This window comes from Apodemus sylvaticus, chromosome 17 (genome assembly GCF_947179515.1).
Source record: "Apodemus sylvaticus chromosome 17, mApoSyl1.1, whole genome shotgun sequence".
Lineage (NCBI taxonomy): Eukaryota > Metazoa > Chordata > Mammalia > Rodentia > Muridae > Apodemus > Apodemus sylvaticus.
In genome coordinates this window covers 10,167,760-10,192,409 of record NC_067488.1, presented here as the reverse complement: position 1 = coordinate 10,192,409, position 24,650 = coordinate 10,167,760, and the positions used below count along the sequence as shown (strand labels likewise).

The window sequence follows — 24,650 nt, the reverse complement described above, 5'->3', positions numbered from 1 at the left end:
TAGCCACAAACAATATAAAGTATCTTGGTGTGACTCTAACCAAACAAGTGAAAGATGTATAGGACAAGAACTTCAGGTCTCTGAAGAAGGAAATCAAAGAAGACCTCAGAAAATGGAAAAATCTGCCATGCTCGTGGATTGGCAGGATTAATATAGTTAAAATGGCCATCTTACCAAAAGCAATCTACAGATTCAATGCAATCCCCATCAAAATCCCAACTTCACAGACCTAGAAAAAGCAATTCTCAAATTCATCTGGAATAACAAAAAACCCAGGATAGCTAAAACTATTCTCAACAACAAAAGAAATTCTGGGGGAATCAGTATCCCTGACTTCAAGCAATACTACAGAGCAATAGTGTTAAAAACTGCAGGGTATTGGCACAGTGACAGACAAGTGGCCCAATGGAATAGAATTGAAGACCCAGAAATGAATCCACACACCGATGGTCACTTGATCTTTGACAAAGGAGCTGAAAACAGCCAGTGGAAAAAAGATAGCCTTTTCAACAAATGGTGCTGGTTGAATTGGAGGTCAGCATGCAGAAGAATGTGAATTGATCCATTCTTATCTCCATGTACTAAACTCCACTCCAAGTGGATCAAGGACCTCCATGTAAAACCAGACACACTGAAACTAATAGAAAAGAAACTGAGGAAAACTCTTGAGGACATGGGCACAGGGGAAAAGTTCCTGAACAGAACACCAATAGCTTATGCTCTAAGATCAAGAATTGACAAATGGGACTTCATAAAATTACAAAGTTTCTGTAAGGCAAAGGACACTCTTAAAAGAACAAAACAGCAACCAACAAATTGGGAAAGGATATTCACTAACCCTTCATCTGATAGAGGGCTAATATCCAATATATACAAAGAACTCAAGAAGTTAGACCCCGGGGATCCAAATAACCCTATTAAAAAATGGGGTACAGATCTAAACAAAGAATTTTCACCTGAAGAAATTCGGATGGCCGAGAGGCACCTTAAGAAGTGCTCAACATCATTAGTCATTAGGGAAATGCAAATCAAAACAACCCTGAGATTTCATCTTATAACAGAATGGCTAAGGTAAAAACTCAGGAGACAGCAGGTGTTGGCGAGGATGTGGAGAAAGAGGAACACTCCTCCACTGCTGGTGGGGCTGTAAGATGGTACAACTACTTTGGAAATCAGTCTGGCGGTTCCTCAGAAAACTGGACATGACACTTCCAGAGGACCCTGCTATACCTCTCCTGGGCTTATACCCAAAGGATTCCCCAGCATGCAATAAAGACACATGCTCCATTATATTCATAGCAGCCTTATTTATATAGCCAGAAGCTGGAAAGAATCCAGACGTCCCTCAAAGGAGGAATGGACACAGAAAATGTATATTTACACAATGGAATACTACTCAATAACTAAAAACAATGAATTCACAAAATTATGAGGCAAATGGTTTGCTCTGGAAAATATCATCCTAAGTGAGGTAACCCAATCACAAAAGAATACACATGGAATGCAATCTCTCATAAGTGGATATTAATTAGCCCAGAAGCTCTGAATACCCAAGGCACAAATAGCATAGCAAATGACTCCAATGAAGAAGTATGGAGAGGGTCCTGATCCTGGAAAGGATTGATCTAGCATTGGATAGGAGTATCAGGACAGAGAAAAAGGAGAGAAGTGATTGGAGAATGGGTGGAGAGAAGGAGGTTAATGGGACATATAGGGAGGGGGTATCTGGGAAAAGGGAAATCATTTGGAATGTAAACAAAGAATATAGAAAATAAAAATATAAAAAAAAATCAAGTTTTGGAACCTGAGGTTAAGAAACGCCATGAAAAAGATCATATTGATATATATCACAGTTTTCACTGACTATATGAAATACATGTTAATTTATTTAAATCATTAATAGAGGCACATTTTTACATATTTTATAGCAACATCTTATTTTATGTTTTTTATACATTTAGATACCAGCTTTTATATATTCTGTACATATTATTTATTTACAACTTCCTGGTAATTTAAGTTTAGTTTTATTAGCTATTAAATACTATTCTACTTAATAGCCTGTATATCTAGATGTATATATATATATATATATATATATATACACATATAGTATATATGTTGTATGTTATATATGTATTGTATTATTTATACAATATATATGTTATATATGTAAATATATATACAAATGTTTTGCAAACATATAGAACATATAGAACCATTAGTTTTTCAATAACAGGTTATGTTCCAAAAATAATTCAGTAATCCCTTAATATTAATTCTACTTAAATGCTATTGTCCACATTTGTCTCTTGCCAAGAGCAAAGTAATTATTCCAGGCCTCAACTATGTAATGAAAGTCTGTGACTAGTTTCCTTGTGTGATGTGTTCTACATGTGAGCGCACATGGTGTTCTACCACCTGGCTTTGTTGCATGAGTCTCTTAGCTTTGTAGCTGTTAGTCACAGGTTCTAACAGTCACATGCAGAAAATAGTATTTTACCTTTGGCTCAACCTATTATTTTAAAAGCCTGAGGAAACAAATTAAACTGTTCTTTTGGAATAAGTTGAAAAGTGCTTTGTTGGAATTTTACAGAAATTACACTAGTATTTAAAGTATATGAGACCATCACCAAAATATTAGTAGTTGAAACCTTAATAGCCAGCCTCATAGACAAAGCAAGCAGAGGGAAGATTTAGAAATCAAATGATCACATTTTAACATGGGGCAGGGGAGGGTGAGGAAAGTGTATTAAGACTGGATCAGGAGGAGAGTAAAACACTAGCAGATGTGGAACGTTGCACAAAGTCCAAGCCTGATAGGCGTCCATGGATGGAAAACCCATGGAACTGGAAAGCGAAAAGGCATTTCCAGAGGCTGTTTTGGGCTATATCTTAGTAAGTTGCACTCTGTCAAGTCTGAGCAGAAATTTGCATTTCCAGGTCTGACTTAGATTAATAGGCCTTGAATGTGGCATTAAATGATCGACATAATGAGTCAATGTACGGGCTGGAAACATGCTTAGTGCTACAACATACAACTGTATATGAATTTAACCTATCTTGTATTCTGGACTATGCAGAACCTGATTCTTCTAAATGCTTTTCTATGGTCAATGAATAGGTTGAGGAATTCCTTTGCCAGCTCTTATCTGAGGTTGAAGGTAAGTCTGACTATTAACAATCCACCAATGGGTGACTTCCTTGAGTTATCACCTAAATTCATCAACAAATGACACTTCAAATGAAGTCTGATATTGTTCAATGGTTTGTTATGCCTGCAAAGGTCATGTCTGAACATGCTCGGATATCTCCCAGCTACCCTGGACTTCTATTTGTTTCCAAATATGCGTCCTTTCCCTCTTTCTCTCTGAAGCATCTTTCTTCAGGGTTCTTCACGAGATTGAATTAGTCCTGTTATTCAGATTTCAGCTTAAACTTAATTCTACAAAGAATTTCTGAGACATGGAAAATTCTATTTTGCATAGAAAAGAACCGTTTGTCAGTGGTATCTGTCAGAGCCAACTGTTGGTCTTCTGATTATCACTGTTTCCTGTGGGCTCTTCTGATGTGAGTGCAGCCCAGGAGGGAAGAGTGACACTTTTATTAATCTGTTCCCATACCTAGTTCTATCTGTAAAACATGGCATGACTCAGAACAGTCTTATAAGTAAATGAAAAGAAATATTAAAAGTTTTGTAAAGAAATAATACAATGAAACAAATCTATGCAGAGAAGAAAATGGAGAGAATCCAAATGAAGTCCTGAAGTTTTTCTGTGTGATTTTGGAACTTAAACAGACTTGAAAGGACAGAGGCAGAACTCCTGGAGTCTCTACAAGGTGAGTCCCTTGACTCTCTCACTGTGTTAGTGCCTTCTGCCACTGTAACAAAAGCTCTGACAAAACCAACTTAATGAAGGAACAGTTTATTGCAGACCTCTGTTACAGAGATTTCACTCTGTCCTAAGCTGGCTTCAGTGTTTTGGGCGTGTAATAAGACAGAACATGTGGTAATGGGATCATGAGCACCAAGAGAGTAACAGCCTCAGGCTGGCCCCAAAGCAAAGTGACAAACAATAACGAGACTGAACAAGGTATACAGTTCAAGAGCATGCCTTCAGGGATTTTCCTCCAAGCAGACTCCTTCTGAGAACTAACTTCTCTAGAAGCTTATAAATGTACTGATTAACTGCTGAGGTGAATATTATCACAATCCAACCACCTCTCAATATCATTGACATATAGATGAGCAAACCTTCATTACATGAGTTGTTGGTGGTGTTTTTATATCCAAACCATGATACTCATAGACTGGTTACCTTATTGCTTTTCCTGTGGCAAAAGCTTTTTCAATGCTAATGTGTTCATTCAAATTGTAAATATTAATTGAAGGACAAAAGCTAAGCCAAGATTCATTATGAGAACAAAAAGCCACTATAAAGGATGCTTCTTATAGCCATGGTGTGAAACTCTTGACAACAGTGTAAGAGCAGAGGTGTACATGTCAGAAGGGAAGTGTGTCGGAGAGTAAAAGTATCATCCTGAGGAGTCAGGTTCCTTCAGTGACAGAACATCTCAGTTCAGAAGCCCGGTAACTTTACCTCCATTAAACTACACTGAATCAAAGAGTATTGCTATTCACACTGACAAGGACAGAGCAGCTTTTTCCTAAGTGAGGCTTGGCCTGGAAAGCAGCAGCAAGCCAGAGACAGGACAACCTGAATGTTTTCCCAGGAGCACAGGACTCTCATTCATCCTTGGCAAGAGCTTTGAGTCAGTCTCCATTTGAAAGGCAAGCTGAAACCCCACTGAGCTGACAGCTGCCGCTGGCCTAGAGCCCACAGTGGACCTGAAGAGAATAATTCTCCCTGATTCACTCACAGCTTAAAATAAAACCATATTGTCACTTTAGAATAACAGAATGTGAACTGTATGGAAACTGAGGACCTTGTCTCTTATCCCCAGATCAGAGTGTAATCAAGAGGGTCAGGAGATATGCATAAGGCTCAGGAAATATGCACATGACACCACAGACAGAATCACCTCAGCTTATCCATTTGTATTATCTTCCTGTTTGATGTAACTAAAATAAATGAATGACTCTTTCAAAATTTAGTGTGATTCTACAGTCATTCTGGAAAGTTAAACCTAATTAATTATAGGGTAATGCTTTGTAAAAAGCTCATAGAGATCTCCTAAACCAGAGTACCTGTAGTCCAGACTATGAATGGTCATAGAGGCTATAGAGGCCTGCTGTCTGGCACCTCGAGTTTCTTCCCTTTGTGCACTAGAGTCACGGCAGAGCTGCAAGAAATAATCTCAGCTCATATTTTCACAAATGAATATACATGAAATTAATCAAGAGAAGAAAGACAAGAGGTGGCATCTTAGAAGGTCCAAATAATAATCACAAAGGGTTCCTGGGATGCTCTCAAATATTCATCTTTCTTTTTGACACATAATTCTTAAGTAAATATAATATTTCACCATATGCAAAGGCAGTATGTCACCAGAAACAATTTATGAAGCAGTAGGAGACTGTACGTGGCAGTGTTTTAAACACTTACAGATTCATGAGCAGCTGGGGTTTTTATATGTAAATAATTTAAGTTTTCTATTAATCATCTCATAAACTCCACAAGAAAAAGTGTAACATTGGAAGAGTATGAACATACTGGACATAATTTTACAGCTTAAAAGTACAACAAAAAGACTAGGCTACATTTTGTGGACCTGTGTTTTCTTAATGGTCTGGTTACTTAAAACGGATGAAACATCTGTTTTGAAAAAGGAGAAAGTAGATCAATCAAAATATCGTATTCTCTTCCCTTTTTTAAACATCACCTTTTTCTTAAGTAATTGTTGGTTCTAGCTTTGTGGAAGACACTAGGCTCTTTAGGTCACAAAAATATCAGGTCACAGTGTCTTTAAAAATAAAGAGATAAAGAAGATATATGTTCCCATTTAAAAATATCAGACAGAAGAGGCTAATTTGCATATTTAATTATATAATTATCTCTCCGTGGGGGTGACATTGGGCTGGCATTGGCTGCAGGATCGATATTAGATATAAAACTGAGGATAAATGTTCAAAGTAAAGGGGCAGCCTGGGAGAAGGCTGAAGACTGTAAAGGAACTAACAAGTTTCTCTCCAAAGTGGCTAAAGCATCAAACACAGGAAAATAACGAGAAATCCAGATGTTTCACGGGATCTTTGTGATCATATTTACATGTTTAGAAATATTATTCATTCATAATACATAAGTAACAATAAGAAAAAGTACAGAGGTCAAATATGAGAGAGAGGGAGAGAGACAGAAAGAGAAGTAGGGTATGTAGCGTATGATGGAAGAAAGAAAAGAAAAAATGAAGTATTTTTAATTTTAAAAATTTTTTTAAATTTGTGGTTTCACATTGAAAGTCAAAAAGAAACATTTGGAGTATTTGATACATTAAAGGTATGATTGTGTATGCAATTTGTATACAAAGATGGAGAGAGGCAATCTCCTATCACTCAAACTGACTTCAAATTTGCTATGTAGCCAAGGCTGGCCTCAGAGAGTCAGCAAGTATTTATGTAGGGAGGTGCACTCAGCAGCCGCTGCTAAGTCTGAGAAAAGTGAGCAGCATGAAAGTGGGTGGTGTTCCAGGGGAAACAAATACAAGGGAATGGTCCACAGTGGAGTGAAGAATTCCCGCTTTTCCTGGAACACAGCGTATCAATGTGTGTTTTCAGTGACTGACAGGCTAGTTAGAGAAGGACTCACTCCCACTGTTTTAATTGTAAATTCATTATGCATAAATGTTTTCTCTAATCAGAGCAGTGTATCACCCCTGCTTGACACCGATAAGTGCATATTCTGACCATCTCCCCAAACTGATGGAGAACCTTTGTGTTCACACTTCTAGTTTGCATGCACATTCAAGTTAAAGGAATCTGTTCTAAAACAGGCAGCATTGGGACAGAGATGCACAAATCTTAAGAGAACATGTCCTGGGCACAGGGGAAAAGTTCCTGAATAGAACACCAATAGCTTATGCTCTAAGATCAAGAATTGACAAATGGGACCTCATAAAACTACAAAGTTTCTGTAAGGCAAAGGACACCGTCAAAGGACAAAACGTCAACCAACAGACTGGGAAAGAATCTTCACCAACCCTAAATCCGACAGAGGGTTAATATCTAATATATACAAAGAACTCAAGAAAGTAGAACCCAGAGATCCAAATAACCCCATTAAAAAGTGGGGTACGGAGCTAAACAAAGAATTTTCACATGAAGAACTTCGGAGAGCTGAGAAACACCTTAAGAAATGTTCAACATCATTAATCATTAGGGAAATGCAAATCAAAACAACCCTGAGATTTCACCTCACACCAGTCAGAATGGCTAAGGTCAAAAACTCAGGAGACAGCAGGTGTTGGCGAGGATGTGGAGAAAGAGGAACACTCCTCCACTGCTGGTGGGATTGCAAGATGGTGCAACCACTTTGGAAATCAGTCTGGCGGTTCCTCAGAAAACTGGGCATGTCACTTCCTGAGGACCCTGTTATACCACTCCTGGGCATATATCCAGAGGATTCTTCAGCATGCAATAAGGACACATGCTCCACTATGTTCATAGCAGCCCTATTTGTAGTAGCCAGAAGCTGGAAAGAACCTAGGTGTCCTTCAACGGAGGAATGGATACAAAAAATGTGGTATATTTACACATTGGAGTAGACTGAACTACTATTCAGCCATTAGAAACAATGAATTCATGAAATTCTTAGACAAATGGATGGAGCTAGAGAACATCATACTAAGTGAGGTAACCCAGTCTCAAAAGATCAATCATGGTATGCACTCACTGATAAGTGGATATTAGCCTAGAAACTTTGAATACCCAGGACATAATCCACACATTAAATGATGTCCAAAAAGAATGGAGGAGTGGGCCCTGGTTCTGGAAAGACTCAGTGCAAGAGTATAGGGGAATTCCAGAACAGGGAAGTGGGAAGGGGTAGATAGATGGAAGAATAGGGGGACGGAAGAGGGCTTATGGGACTTGTGGGAAGTGGGGACACAGAAAAGGGGAAATCATTTGCAATGTAAATAAAAAAATAAATAATAATAAAAATGAAAAAAAGAAATTAAAAAAAAAAAGAGAACATGTCCATTGCTGTTCTGTTCAAATTAAGAAATCGACAGAACATGAATGCTTTCAACTGATGAATAGATTATAACAACGTGGTACATATAGACTGTGGGGAGGAGATGGAATTTGCAATTAAGTAGATGGAACAAAAAAGATGAATCATATCAAATGATTTCACTCAGAACCAGAAAGAAACACTGTGTGCTCTCTCTTATCCGAGGCTCCTAGTTCCAAACCTTTAGATGTGGATCTATAACCTGGAATAATTTTCTTTGCTCCAGAGGAGTAAAATAAAATGAAATGGTCATGCCTGAAAACATATACATTCATGTAACATTATACAGCCTGGGTAGGTTGTATTTATGTACTTAGAACTATGTTTAAATATATTAAAGTAAAACAAGACATATGTTTAAAAGAAAGGAATGGGAGTCACATGGAAGGGTTTGGAGGGAGAAGAGGGAAGGGGAATGATGTAATTATATTACAGTTTAAAATGTCAAGCATGTTTTAAAGAAGAGAGAGCATGTTAAGAATCCAGGAGAACAAATGGAGATTCAGTAGTAATAGCTAAAACCTACGTGAGGATAAGGGAGAACTTTGTTGTGAATAGCTCAAGAAAGCCACAATGGACTTCACAAATTACAATGTAACAAACCTGTCTCCTTCCAGTGATGAGAATTAGAATAGTATTTACAGGGAGAAACTTAGCTGCCTTGTGGCTTCCAATTATTTAATATTGGCTTTTATATGCTTCTTCTACTGGAGTAGCCCGTATTAAATAAAGAGCCGGTGAAGGAGAAGAAGCAGGTATTTCATGGCACGGGAAAGAAAAGTTGAAAATAAAAGTCTGTTAATTTACATCCCAAACACCGCTCCCTTTCTTGGTTCCCCCTTCTCAGAGTTCCTCCCTCCATCCTCTCTTCCCCTTCTTCTCTGGTACAGTCTCTGCCGGATTAGGTGCATCCTCTCCCACTTAAGGCAGACAAGGCAGCCCTGTTGGGGAGTGGATTTCACAGTCAGACTACAGCTTTAGAGACAGCTCCAGCTCCAGTGGTTGGGGGACCCACATGGAGATTGAATTGCACATCTGCTACATATGTTCAGGGGAGGGGGTCGGAAGAGGAGGGGCTTAGCCCAGTCCATGTATGTTCTTTGGTTGGTAGCTCAGTCTCTGAGAGCTTTCAGGGGTTCAGGTTAGTTGACTCTGTTAGTCTTCTTGTGGAATTCTTTTCCCTTCATGGTCTTCAAACCTTTCCCCCAACCCTTCCATGAGAGTCCCCAAGTGACTTCTGTCCAATGTTTGGCTGTGGACATCTGCATCTGTTTCAGTCAGCTGATGATGGAGCCTCACAGAAGACAGTTACCTCAGGCTCCTGTCTGCAAGCATAGCAGAGTATCTATTGTCAATAGTGTCAGGGATTGGTGCTTGCCCATGAGATGGGTCTCAAATTGGCCCAGTTTTTGGTTGGCCATTCCTCCAGTCTCTACTCCATCGTTGGCCCTAGATTTTTTTTTTTTTAGACAGGACAAATTTTTGGTCAAGAGTTTTGTGGATGGATTGGTGTCCTTATCTCTCCACTGAGAATCTGGCCTGGCTACAGGAAGTGGCCTCTTTGGGTTCTATGTCCCCTTTGTTAGGCATCTTGCTTTAGCTCATGCGCATTGACTTCTGGGAGTCTTTCCCCATCCTAGGTCTCTGGTACTTCCTCCAGATTGCCCCACTCCCACCTCCAACCCCACCCCCTACCCCTAGCAGCTGCAGATTTCCATTCATTCTCCTGGCCCTCTGACCTTCTCTCCTTTCTCTCCCCATACCTGTTCCTGTTCCTCCTATTCTCTCCACCTCCCACCTAGTTCATTCCCTCCGTCTGCCTCCTATGGTGGCTATTTTCCTTGTTCGAAGTGCAATTCAAGCATCCTTACTTGGGCCTTCCTTCTTGTTTAACTTCTTTGGGTCTGTAGGGTATGTCATGGGTATCCTGTACTTTATAGTTAATATTCACTTATCAGTGAGTACATACCACATATGTCCTTTAGGGTCTGTGTTACCTCACTTGAGATGGGACTTTCTAGTTCCATTCATTTTCATTAATTCCAAATATGTTGTAGACATGACTAAAGTTCTACAGATTTGATTAACTCTAAATGTCCCATATGCAAGAAAAATTAGGTTCTGTTTCTACAAAGTAAGCACAGAGATATCAGACAAAACAAAAGAAATGTGTGTTTGATATTGTTTTATTGAGATGGAATTTTGATAAGAGAAAAATGTTTTAATAAATGCTCTGAGGCATACTCCACAGTGTTGTGCCCAGTGCTTACTTGGCTGTTCCCCCACCATGCAGCTGATCAATCCCATGCTCCCCCAAAGCATACACAGCAGGACAGAAAATCCAGGGTATTGTGTGCATCCTTAAATCATCGCCAAAAACTGGACAAGCTTCAATTGTCCTCAATGGCTCCTGAGGTTACAAGAACATCATTCTTTTCCAAAGTTCCAGCTGGCAGTTCCAGTCCTTCCATCTGCTCCCTTGTGTTGATTTCATATGGTGCACATGACAACAAAGATACTGCATCTGTCTGTGCAAACTTCCACGTGCAGTTTTCCAATGAAAATCCAAGTGTTCGAGCCACAATTGAATAGGTCAAGGCAGTGACCGAATGTCATATCCATCTAAACTGAAGAGAGGCAAGAAATAGGAACAAGAATGTCACAGTGTATTTTTAAAAGTGACTAAAGTGGAAAGAATGGGAAAAATGACTTACTCATCCTTGGAAAAGTGAACCTACAGGGGGAATAAAGCTTAAGAACATAGAAGACAGGCTTTATTCAACCCTGTCCCCAGAAGGCAGCAGCTCCTGGTTGACAATGCCTCTGAGGAAAATGATAGAAATGAGGTCTGAGAGACACATATACACAATATCCAGCACAGGAATTAAAGGGCTGTAACCTTACAGCTAATCACAGGGCTTTGGGTCTTAATATTCCTGGATGTGGATTCTGCTCTGCCAGACTAGAGTAAAGCTGACCAGATAATTGTTGAGAGAAATACGGATGGTGCTTTCATAATGGATTAGAGTAGGTTAGAACATCCCAAGTGGATTTGTTTTGTAGTAGTTAGAGGGGCATTAGAAGATATCTAAGTAGGGCTTGGGCCATTTGAATTATTTGATACACATAATCTGACCCTCAACTGCATTTTGATCCCCTCAACTGATTGATAAACTTCTATTTCTCTTTTCTTTTGTCTCACTTAGGGCCTATCTTTAAGGACATCAGCTCCACAGCCAAGCTTTCTGGGTTTGTGTAGTTACTAATTGCTCACTTGTTAGAAGGCTTGGGTCAAAACCCCTAAAGTAGAAATAATACTACTTACTTTACACTTCAAAGGACTAAAGAACTCCTTACAGGCTGACAGGAACTTAGCTAACACTCAGTGACTGTCAGCTATCTCTGTTCCTTTCTGTGTATTATTACATTGTTTGTGAAGAATTCAAAGACATAGTTTAATGGTAGAGCATTTGCTTGGCTGTACAAGGCCCTCGATCCATAATCAGTGCAGGAAGAAAAACTCAAAGACAAACTACATGACAAAGAATTTCTGGTTAGGAACTTTGAAAACCCAGAGAGGTTTAAGACAGATTCAGTTGACCTTAACAAAGCTAGAACTTTTGCCTCACGAGAAAAAGATGATGAACTCAATATTGCCATTTAACACAGAGGATGACAACTGACTTTAAGGAGAGAGTCCGGTAGATGAGTGATGAATTTGTGGAGGAAGTAGTATCTGAGCTGAGTTCAGGAATATAGATTTTGACCATTTGGAAATGGGTGTGACGCCACCAATGAGATGAAGCACTACCATGAGCGGTCCCAGTGCATGTGTTCAGCCTTGAGGAGTCAGATTCTAATGCACATGTGAAATGTATGCAAGTAAAACAAATGTTCCGCATTCACCTGGTTTAACACCTTGACTGCTTTCAACAGTCAGTGGTCTTACAAATACCATCATTGAAGCTGTCAGATACTGTTAAAGAAGCAAGAGCCACTTTGATGAGATGCCATAGCCCAGCCTCGGTACAACCCTCATGACTACTCATTCCTGTTCATTCTGAGCTTCCTTTAAGTAGACAGACGTTAAAAGGCAAGTGGTTTACTCATGGTGGCTGAAGGAAGAAAATCAAAAACCAAAAACCAAAAACCAAAACCCTACAATTGGAGTATAAATTTCAGTGCATCTTTTTCAAAATGATGCTCCATTTTATGTATCATTTCAAATTAAAATATAAAGCTATGGACATGAATAAATATAAAAGGTTATAAATGAATGGGTCCATTTCTAAGATATATATATATACATATATAATATAAAATTATATATATAATTATATATATATATAATCTGAATATATGTGAATCATATAATAAAAACTGTAGTACTGTAGCAGGGGTGCTTAAATTCTTAAATTCCTCAAAGTGGTCTTACCCCTTTGAATTTGGAGATGCCAGCCCCACCTTTATTTCCTTGTAGTGTAGCTGGGAGGAAAATAGAAGTACTTGTGGTTAAACTAACCCACCTTGGGGGGGGGGAGTTATAAGTTAACTGAGGTGTCCAAATGAATCAAATGTTTTCCTAGAAATGTTTTCTATGCAAATGATAGCAAATCCCCAACACGGGTTCAAGATGTGATCATGGTTGACGCTGGCCATAAATGCTGACCATAAATACAAGGAAACCCCTCTCCTGTAGGAAGAAAGGAAGTAGAGGGTTTTAGAGGAATTTGTTTTTGTTTTTTTTGTTTGTGTTTTTTTCTTGTTGTTGCTTTTTTTTTATTGTTCTAACAATTTTAAGTACTACAGCACCACATTACCTCTGAGAAAAATCAAACTTACAATGTTATCAAGACTGATAAATACCGAGTTCAATTTAGTCTGGAATATCCCACAGAGATATATCTTTACACTGTTTTAAAACAAACTCATCTTCTTTTCAATGTTTTAGACTACATTTTTGTATCTCCCTTTTATAAAAGTTTAGCAGGAAAATGCTGAAATTTATGAAGGATATAATGCCTTGGGAAATTCTCTTTGTTGTCAACATTTGAAAAAACACTTCTGTGAGGTGACTGTGGGAAACGGAGGGCTCCTGTCATCTGTGTACCATATGACAGCTGAGCAGCTGTGGCATACACAGACACTTTCTCTCATGTTAAACATGATAAGTACATCAGAAACCCACCCTTTCTGAACAAACCACATCGAGAATCACCAGACTGAAGTTATTGAAGGTGAGTGAGAATGAAAGGAAGAAAAACCATTCACTGTGGAATTCATTTTATGGGAAGATCAATGAATTCTAATTTTTAGGTCATGAGAAATGCTAAGCATTGAGAAAGGAATGCTTTGCCTCCTGAGGTCAAATTGAAGACACAGAAGTGTCTGCAAAAATGATCATGGGAAGGCGGCATTGCATAAGTGGAACAACAAGAATCTGAGTATTAGACTCAGAAATAGACAGCTGGCCTCCAACACCAGCTTTGCTGCTCACAGAAAGCCTTGGCTTCAGTAAGTTTTTGATCTGAATTATAGTTCCCTAACCATCTCAGGTAGAAATAGAAAAGGCTCTCCTCAAACCTGATTGCAGGCCCTAGGTGGTGAGATCACTCACATGGCTAAATTGTTACTGTTGGCATCTCCTCAATGACACTAATGCATCAGGACTTCTGACAGCTTAAGTGAGTTGTACCCAGGTACTTTTTGACAGTCACGAAGAATATCCTGGTGATATTAACACTCAAAATCTGCCTTGGCAGTGTTTCCTGAGCACAAAACATCCTCTGTGTCCACACAGCCAGTGCACATCCTGAGAAGATGGAGAAATGCAGCAGGAACATGGGATCCCACTGCTTCCAGGAACACCCTTAGGGTGTTTGGGACACTGTCTTCCTATGAACCCTTCCTGTGTTGAAGCCACAATAAGACCTCTCAGAAGTAAGAAAAGAGGCTCTTTGTCTCAGACTCTGTACCACTGCATCCCCCGAGCTCCAAACCTGTTGGTGCTACCCTGGTTTGTGCGGTTATTAACAAATGGATCCACTTTCTTCTTCTTTTATCTGTAGCTTTCTGTTCATGTGTCTGAATATAAGAATTTAAGTCAAAAAGAACAGTTGGATGATGTTAAACAAGTATTCTAATTTCTGACTAACAAAATGTCCTGGTGCGCATTATACATGCTATAATAATATATAAGAGATAGAATTACAGCCATGATGACATATATGTTAAATGCATATTTTAAGTACTGTGTAAGTGTTAATGGTTATTACACTCTTGTCCTTTTCACGCTTTCCTAGAATGTGAGCCTTAGGTGTGAGAGAACATAGTATGAAAAGTTATTGGATGACTCAAAATTATTTAATTGAAATATTAAAAGGATATGTGATTAACATTGTATCCCCCACTAATATAATGGGTCCCCAATTGGAATATTGAATTTCAAACAAAAAAATAAACAGCACAGGTAACATGGAGAAAAAAATACTTCTTGGGAATGCTGAAGTAGATCAGGGAGGGTTCTTGTTGTGGGCGTGTTATCACGCTGTAAAGACAGATGGCTCAACAGTCAGTGCTGTGGGGAGAAGCCTAAAACCAGACACATTTGAAACCATGGAAGGCAGCCAGCAGAACAGAGGGAGAAGAATAAAGCGTGCTGGATTAGAAAGATACGCTGGCATTGTTGACAGCCCCTAGGGGCGAAGCTATGACCAATTTCCCATGTTAGTGAAGCTCTTCCTGCCGTTTATGACCCAAATTCACACATCCATCTAGTAAACTATCATTTAATGGCAAAGATTGCTGGGATATTTGAAGAAAAGATATCACCTTTGTTCAGACGTTAAAAAGAAATCATTGGATTTTGCCTTTGTTCATAAATAGGAGGCTTTAAAAAAAGGTGTCAGCGTTTGTAATAAGCTCTCATGAACAAAGACAATGTAAGATGGAGATGCAAATCATTAGTTCAAACAGAAATCATTAAGCCTAAAAGGACACTCAATAAATCTAAGTACTTTGACCACATGACTGACTGGGAAGAAAATGATTAAAGCTAAAGAAATGGTGAAATACCTTTAGGAATGTGTTTAAAGGTTGAACTTCAAAATCTCTGGATTAGCTTTAAGTAATGTGAGAATAAAATTTTCTGATAACACATAATACATAGCTAGCTGGCTTATATTTCTGTTGTCTATGTAAGCAGGCATTTTAAACTATGACTTTAGAAAGTTAGTTTGCATAGCTATATAATGAAGAAAAATGCTGTTGCTATAGCTCAAAATGAGAATACTAAATCTCTAAGGCAGATGCAGACAGAAAATAAGAGGTGGCATTGGAACTTCGTGAGGAAGAAACAGAAAACCAGAAAGGGAAAAATGGGAGATTGTAGTCTACTCAATGTACTTCTCAAGGTTTATATGAGCTTAAAACCAAGGTAGGTCAGGGACAAACAAAAGAGAAAATTGTGGCTGAGTCTGTTTGTACATAGACATAATGTCCTAAGAAAAATATTGGTGAACTGAAGACAAGCATACATAAACACTGAGGCTATACTGAATTTGCTACAGTAATGAAATGTTCACATCAAAAATTAATGTGTGTTAATCAAATCAACAAATTTTATAATAAAAACCATTTTAATTACTGAAGAAAAATTTAAATTCAGTGTCCATTCATAATCTTTGTCATAAAATCTTTTTGGAAAATAGGAATGTAAAAGTCTGAACTAAGCTTACATTACCAGTCCAGGTCCAATCAGGAAAGGGAGAGGAAAAATTAAAGAACACAGCAAACATGAAAATGTCCCTACAGTTTGGATCTGATGTTCTGGATATTTAAGGAAAACTCTGCATATCCCCATGTCTACTCCTTCTAAGATTTAGATGCCACTGAGGCTGGTGACAGAGGCTGTTATACCCTGTAAGAAAAAATGGCTAAAAATCTAACCCCAGGAAATTCCTCATTATCTTACTAAGGGAAAATTGTTAATTGGGATATGTCTTTCTATGGAATTTCAGAGGGAAAAAAGGAAAAAACCAGAGATTCCAAGGATAGCTGTTGGAATAATCATTCCTAACAGCTGTATACTATAGTAGTCTAGAGCTAAAGAAATGGCCTGGATTATAGAAATTGCACATGAGAAGTTAATGTTGGAGAATCTACTTATGGTTCAGGATCTTGGACATGGGAAGTCTAACATGTACCAAGGGAGATGCTATAGAAAGGAGTCTTTATAGCAGAAACTAGGCATTGAATAATCCAATGAGCAGAAGAATGATCCCATTTCAACAGAAAAAACATTCTGTAACTCTATAATCCTCTGGAAAACTATAACATCAACCCGGAGATTCCACCTCACACTAGTCAGAATGGCTAAGATCAAAAACTCAGGTGACAGCAGATGCTGGTGAAGAAGTAGAGAAAGAGGTACACTACTTCATTGCTGGTGGGATTGCAAGACAGTATAATCAGTTTGGAAATCAGTTTAACAGTTCCTCAGAAAATTGGACATAGTATTACTTGAGGACCCAGCTATACCACTCTTGGGCATATACCTAGGAGATGCCTCAACATATAACAGGGGCACATACTCTACTATGTTCATAGCAGCCTTATTTATAATAGGCAGAAGTTGGAATGAACCCAGTCTTGCAGAGCCTGACATTCCTATTTTCCAAAAAAGGTTTTATGACAAAGATTATGAATGGACACTGAATTTAAATTTTTTCTTCAGTAATTAAAATGGTTTGTATTATAAAATTTGTTGATTTGATTAACACACATTAACCAGTTGATGTTCTTCAACAAAGGAATGGATACAGAAAATATGGTACATTTACACAATAGAGTACTACTCAGCTATTAAAAATGACGAATTCATGAAATTCTTAGGCAAATGGATGGGATTAGAATATATCATCCTAAGTGAGGTATCCTAATCACAAAAGAACATACATGGTTTGCACTAACTGATAAATGGATATTAGTGCAAAAGCCTGGAATACCCAGGATATAATTCATAGACCACATGAAGCTCAAGAAGAAGAAAGACCAAAATGTGGATACTTCGGTTCTTCTTAGAAGGGGGAACAAAATATTCAAGGGAGACACAGTGTGGATCAGAGACTGAAGGAAAGGCCACCCAGAGACTACCCCACCTGGAGATCCATCCCATATACAGTCACTAAACACAGACACTATTGTGGATGCCAAGAAGTGCATCTTCACAGAAGCCTGTTGTAGCTGTCTCCTGAAAGGCTCTTGCAGAGCATGACAAATACAGAGGCTGATGTTTACCATTGGACTAAGCATGGGGTTCCCATGGAGGAATTAGAGAAAGGACTGAAGGAGTTTAAGGGGTTTACAACCCCATAATAAAAGCTACAATATCTTTCTTGCCCTACCCAATGTTTCTTATGATGATAATCTACATTTCCATACATTTTCCTGCTAGTGATAGGATTTCATTTTTATTCAATGCTAATTACAAAATTGTCATTTTTGTTACCATTTCTGATGGACACAAATTCTGATTCTGTAATTGCTGTAAATAATTCAATAATAAACTGTGTGTGGGATTATTAATGTGGATTTATAAGGAGGACTGGTATAACTGGGACATGTGGTACTTCTATTTTTAGATTATGAGGAATCTCCAAACTGATTTCTTTGGTGGCTATAGTAAACCGACATTCACATTTGCAGAGTGTATGGATTCCCTTTACCTTGCCCACTCCTGTCTTGCCAGTCTTGGCTCTTTTGCCCTCTTACTGATGGACATTCTGATACAGGGACAGATGGTATATTCTTGGAATTTCAATATGCATTTTCTATATGCCTATGAAAGTTGAAATATTTGATTATTTAAGAGTCATCTGCTTTTGAGAACTATTTGTTCAATTCAGTTATCCAGTCATTGATTAGATATTTTGTGACTTGTGTGTTTAATGTTTGATTTGCTGAAATAGGCCACATATTAATAACCTGTTAGGTGAATATGCAAATATGCTTTCTTTCCTTATACAATCTGTCTCCTCACTGTGTTAATCATTTCAGTTTTTCAGTGCATTTCCATAAAATCATCAAGAATGGAATGAGAGTTCAGCTATTACTGTGCCTCTTCAAAACTCAGCTGTAAAAATTTAGTAGATAAAAGAAGAGGAAAAAAAAGCTTGTAAGTGTTGTGATAAATGAGAGATTACTATATAATATAGAAAATTTGAGACTACAAATACGCAGCCATAATTTAAATAGTTGTCCAGCTAAGGTACTATACTAGGTGCTTTAATCATTTTCTTATTACATACTCAAAAATTAGTCCTCTAAACAATTTTGAATGACACATTTATAGTACATAAGCTATATTCTATATATATACTGTTATGGCTGGATCAAGTACTTTACATCTATGCTACTATAATTTATACTACTATGACACTTGCCACTGAATTTTCTCTACATGACAATTTCATTAAACAATGAATATATGACAATTTTATTAAACTCACTCCAGGACACAAAGTGTATACATATGCGCTCACATGCACACGCATGCACACACACACACACACACACACACACAATTGCAAAGCTGAATGAGTTGAGAAAACAGGTTAAGTTTTCCTTGAGCACCGTGTCTAATTTTCATTTTCTCTAGCTATCTGATGCAGTGCTCATTTTATGGCTGTAGTTTTTTAAGTGTGCTCAGTATTCAACAAATTTTATTGAGCAATTGCTATGGGTCAGTTTTTAAAATTCTGGGAAGACAGCTGTAAAAAGGCAGGCAATATTTTTTTCTCTTCAACCATGTTCAAATTGGAGTTCTGGTAGTAACGTAAAACAGTCTGATATAACATATGTCTTGGTGAGGTTAACAAAAGTCCTTCTGCTAACAGAGAAGCTAAATACATATTTTAGAGCACTAGCATTAATCATGAGTTTTTATACTGGTTACAAAATAACTTTAACAAATCACACCCTAGCCTATTGCTTTTTGTACTGTTTAATGTCAGTGAACATTTGTATCAGCACTTCTAAATTTGAAACCTCAGTCTACCATATATGGCCTATTTGGGGGATCTGAAAAATGAAGATAATGATATTCATTATTATATCATATATCCTCTCCTATGATTTTTTCATTAGTTGATGATTTTATTTATTTTTTTCATTTCAAATGATTTCCTCATTTGTGGCCTTCCCATCCCTTCCCCTCCCCTTTGCCTCTACAAGGGTTCTCTCCTACCTGCTCCCACCCCTCTAGTATCCCTCTATCCTGGGACAACAAACCTCCACAGGACCAAGGGCCTTCCCTCCCATTAATGCCAGATAAGGCAGTCCTCTGACATATGTGTAGCTGGAGGCATAGAACCATCCATGCGTATTCTTTGGTTGGTGGCTTAGTCCCTGGGAGCTCTGGGGGTTCCAGTTAGTTGATATTGCTATTCTTCCTGTGGGGTTGCTGAAGAAAATTCCGTCAATTCCTTCAGTCCTTCCCCCTGACTCTTCCATTGGGGCCCCCAGACTTGTTAATCAGGACTGTCTGAATCACTACCATTGAAGTGTTCGGCACAGTTACCATTAACAGATAATAGTCAACACTGAAGATGACGGTTTTATTTTTATATATAAAAAAGCATCTTCATCTTCATTTAAGGATTTTTTTTTTGCAAGAAACTATCTGCTCAAAAACAAAGACCCACTCAACCACTTTGAAAATTACTGGGTCTGCATCCAACTAAAATCTGAAGAGTTTTTCTGTGAACAGAGTTATTAAGGCCAGGGAAACAGTATTTGATGTGTTTCTCACCATCGAGTCTAGGCATCTCAGATTTAGTGGAAACACATTTGCGGGCAAGCTTACATAGAAGTATACTAGAGATTTACAGAAAATCCCACATACACTGTCAAGGAATGACATGCTTAATTTCAACATTTCTGCAACAAAAAGCCAAAACTACAAGGTAGCAGTGTTTTGGAAATGTTTGTAGACTGGCCATAAAGGAAAAAATTTAAAAGATCTCATAGAAGTAGTAAAAGAATATTTCCAAAACCTTTGTGTGAATGTTCATATCAAATTGTCAAATTGTTAGAATTGATCTGTGGTGATCACTTTAGGTCTGCTGCCAATACCAGCTGACCAGGTTCAGGCATTGATAACAATAAGAAAGGAAAAGAGAGAGAGAGGCTGGAAGAAAAGGGCAAAACAAGAGAAAAATCAGACAGTGGTAATGATTTACTTGTGTCTCTTCTTAAAGCTATTGCGGAGACCTATTGTGAGTGAATTTCTCTTTTCCATCAAATGATTCAGGATGCCTTTTATTTCTTTTCTTTTAATCTATTTTACCTGTGTCCTTTAACTATTTCCAAAGCTATATCTATTTTATGTTGGTCCTCACATGTTACTTATTTTCGTAAGGACAGCATGTTTTCTATCCTAATAGACTTGATACAGCTAAAGCTTTATGTAAAGAAAGTAATTAAATGAGTTATCTTTAAAGTTCACTGTTGGTGGGAGGAATATAAATGTTATTTTTTTCTGGGCTCTTAAAATTTATAAAGAACATAGTAATATTTATCAATGGTGATTGATTATGTACCCAGACCTAGGCAATATTGCATATATACTACAGACTTATAAAATTACTACTGTGTAACTAAGTAAATTCCTACCTTCACAAGCAACTAATTATCCTCTTTTATGATCTTGTCTTGATTTCTGTCTTAGGAGTTTCCACTCCCCATTGTGTAAAATCTTGCTACACAGCAGTACATTCTTCTTTTTATAGGCACCGGGGTCAGGACTCCTATTTCAGGCTCCTGAACATCCAGTGTAGACTAAGATATAGTCCAGGCGAGATGTGAATAATAGCCAGAGGTTGTTCTTTACCACCACAGTGACACGGTGCCTAAATCCCTGCTGTAGGCTATTCCTGTGATGCCTCAAAAGGATTCAAAATTTTTTGCTTAAAGTCAACTTATCAGATGTCTATTGTTTACTACAAATAAATGTAATTTTATAATTTTTGATTGAAAAAGATTTTGGAAGTGCTATCTAAGGAAAGATGAGCATGAATTTCCATAAAACAGCATTCAGAAAAATTAATCCTGATAGATCACAGCCATCTCTCTCAATAGATACCAATGAAAATTTTATCTGGTTCTATAGAAGTTTTATTAAGAAAAGATTGTATTAATGTCAGCCAGTGTGAACTGAAAACATATTGCAAGATAAAAGGTCACATAGAAGACTCAATTCTTTAAAAAAAAAAAAAAGACAGAAAGGCTGGAGATAACACAAAGATAACAAATTATCTGACTTTGCTTTCAGAAAATCTGGGTTTCATTCCCAGCACCCACAGGATGGCTCATAAATATCTGGAACTCCAACCCTGGTGGATATGATGCCCTCTTCTGGTCTCCTCCTCCTCACTGCATACATGTGGTGCACATCATACATGTAAAAGCAAATAACCTTTTAAAACAGCAATGCTAAAGTTCTTAACAAATGATATTAAAAATGATAAAAGTGTTTTTGAATTATTGAAGGCAGCCTTCTTTTAATGGTCAAAATATGTCACATTATGCATCAACAGTAGAGATAGGAAGAACATAATTTTATTTAAAAGTCTGACATTTTCTATTCTAAAGTTAATTTAAAATAATATAGGGCTAAGGAAACAAGTGAGCCCGAGAAGGAAATTGGAGGGAGGAGGTAGGAGAGATCTCCTAAGGAGGTCTCCAGGCCACTTGCTTCATATTATTCTCATAACAAACGTTAACTAGCACAGAGGAGGCTGCATGGGCCAAACGTCTGAGCAAGTCTGAAAATGCTGAAAGCCTTCTGGGGCTCCCCAAACCTGAGTATGGTTGTCAGCAAAAGTAGAGGCGTGGCAGCACGATGCCTAGGGAGAAAAGCTGAACTCATCTCACACCTCTAGGTTCCCATGATATTGTGAACAGTTGGAAATTTTAGAAAGTTATTAGGAAAGAAGAAAGAAGTGGCTTCTCTGTTGAGTCAATAGAAGACACTATGCGTGGACCACTTAGGAATAGAACGGGGTTGTCGCAGATGCCCATGGAAACAGATGCTAAAGCACACACAAAGTTGGGGGTGAAGCACAGTGTGGGAACCACTGTGAACACGAGAGGACCTCAAACCAAACTTCTAACTCCCCCAGCCAAGTCACCTAAAGCCTTATGCCATGAGCCTTCTGGAATGCCATTCATTTCAGTTGAGAAAGCTGAAGGAAAGAGCGAAAGTCATAATTTGTGTTTACTTGGAATGGACATGATTACATTTTCTAGCATCAGAGAATAAAATCATAAGAAAGAGTCTGTTTGAAACTATAGAAAAGTAAGAAAACAATATTTGGGATGAAAAAATATTGTAGAGTGAAAATATATCATTGATTACATGTAAGCAAAACTGCGTCATTTAGTGTCTTAGTCTCTTTGCCTGTTGCTATGATTTAAAAAAAAAATCTAAGAAAATCAGCTTCGGCAGAAACAGTATATTTTGCAATATACAATCCATCATGGCATGGTGGGGAAGTCCAGGCACTATGAACCTGAAGATTTACATCTACAGTTTGTAATAGAGAGCTATGAATGCATACTGATTCTCACTTTTTGTTCTCTATTTATACAGTTCAAGGCCCCAACTGGAGAATGCTACCATCAACAGGGGATGGGTCTGCTTTCTAGGAGCAAATATGGCATGACCTGGTGACCAACCTACCAGGCACAGGGTGCTTCTGATGTCAGAAGACTGACTTCTCAAAAAGCCTGTGTAGCCAATAACTGGCCTGCAGAGGTATCTGCATTCTCCAGGTCTTCTCTAATGTGTTTCTTCTAAATAGAAACACTGGCAGCATCAATAATCCCTATCCACTCTGACGAATGAACTCACCCATCATAGTCAATAGGCCTTCCACTATATAAGTGGTTGCTCACATGAAATAAAACTGTTCCTGTCCCCTGAAACCGCCTCCAGAGTGGTTTGTCTCCATACTCTTTCCAACTCATGGACATTGCAGTCTTATAGGGGATGCCCCACAAAGGCACAATCTCAGTTATCATAATCAACAAATTCCTGTCAGGCATGCATAGAGGCCCATTCTTACTTTCTGTCAAGTTGGTAATTAAAACTACCCATCACCAAATTAAAACTTTGCAAAGAAAAAAAAACCTTGAAATATTGGGTAAAATTCTTTGGCAACCCCTGCCCTGAAATCATCTCTTGTTCTGCAAGGCTTACTGTGAAGTTCCCTTAGGGAAGCCTGTGTCTTGGATTCTGAGGTTCTAAGATCCCCCAAATACAGCAGAACACACCAGTGAGATCTTAAATGAATGGGTCTCTGATGGTTCAGACTGGCAAGAGTTAAAGCTCTTATTACATACAAAACAGGTATCAGGATTCATTGTTAAGCGAAATGTTTGCTTGAGATTGATACCAGAATAGAAAAGGTGATGATACAGGGAAACAGTCTAGTGTGGATTTGTTATCAAAGGTCTCACTTTAGATTAGAAATTGCCCTTTTTTCCTTTACAATGAGAGTTAAAGCTACAAGATTTTTAGTCTTCATTCAATTGAAATCTCTTTATTTGTGACCTGTTCTGATTTGCTTTTCTGTTGCTATTGGTATCAGGACCTCCGAGAACTGTTACATCACATGTGCGACAGTGCGATCTATATGTCTGTTGCTAGGGCAATGGCCACCATGTTCCCAGAATCCATTGGGCTCACCTTTACCTGCGAAGGTCACACGTCACTATCCTATATATAAGAGTAGCACCTCTCTCTGTCTCTGTCTGTCTGTCTGTCTGTCTGTCTCTCTCTCTCTCTCTCTCACTCTTCTCTTTCCACCACCACCTTTGCCTTTTCCCTCAATAAACCCCACATGGAACTGTTTGGCCTGGTGTGGTTTCTCTGCTGCCATTACTGCCGTTCACTGACCCTGCCGGTGCCGCTGCATTCGCCCACCAGTCATAACAGTTGCAGTGATAAATTCCACGTCCAAGCAATGGTTCTCAACCTGTGTACCACAGCCCCACTGGAGGTCACATATCAGTAATTTACCTTATGATTCATAATAGTAGCAAAATTAGTTATTAGGAGCCACAAAGTAATTTTGTGGTTAAGGGTTACCACAAAATGGGAAATAGTATTAGGAATATTGAGAATCACTTCAAAGCAATGTGTGGGGAGGGCAGAGTTTATTGCAATGTACAGGTGAGTTACAGCCTCCCTTTGACAGAAGCCAGGGAATTTGCTTAAGGCAAAAACAAGGAGACAGGAGCTAAAGAATAGACTGTGGAGGGTTGGTTTTTGCTGGCTTGATTCTAGTCCAGCAGTCAGGTTTTCTTATAGCCCAGGCCTAGCTCCTGCAGATGACACCATTCATAGAGGTATGGCCTATATTATATCAACAAACCATAATTTAAAAAAAAAACAAA

General features: G+C 38.3%; 1 long non-coding RNA gene across 3 annotated transcripts; it reads left to right on the top strand.

The window, feature by feature from the left end:
- The first annotated feature begins 3,601 nt into the window (after window positions 1-3,601).
- Window positions 3,602-23,177, top strand: LOC127668066 (uncharacterized). Of its 3 annotated transcripts, none has more exons than XR_007974005.1 (5): window positions 3,602-3,840; window positions 13,993-14,132; window positions 18,249-18,366; window positions 21,523-21,651; window positions 22,843-23,177. It is a non-coding gene; the product is annotated as an uncharacterized LOC127668066 (long non-coding RNA). The 3 variants fall into 3 exon arrangements; XR_007974006.1 differs by having other exon boundaries at window positions 13,955-14,132; XR_007974004.1 differs by lacking the exon at window positions 13,993-14,132.
- Window positions 23,178-24,650: the final 1,473 nt, after the last annotated feature.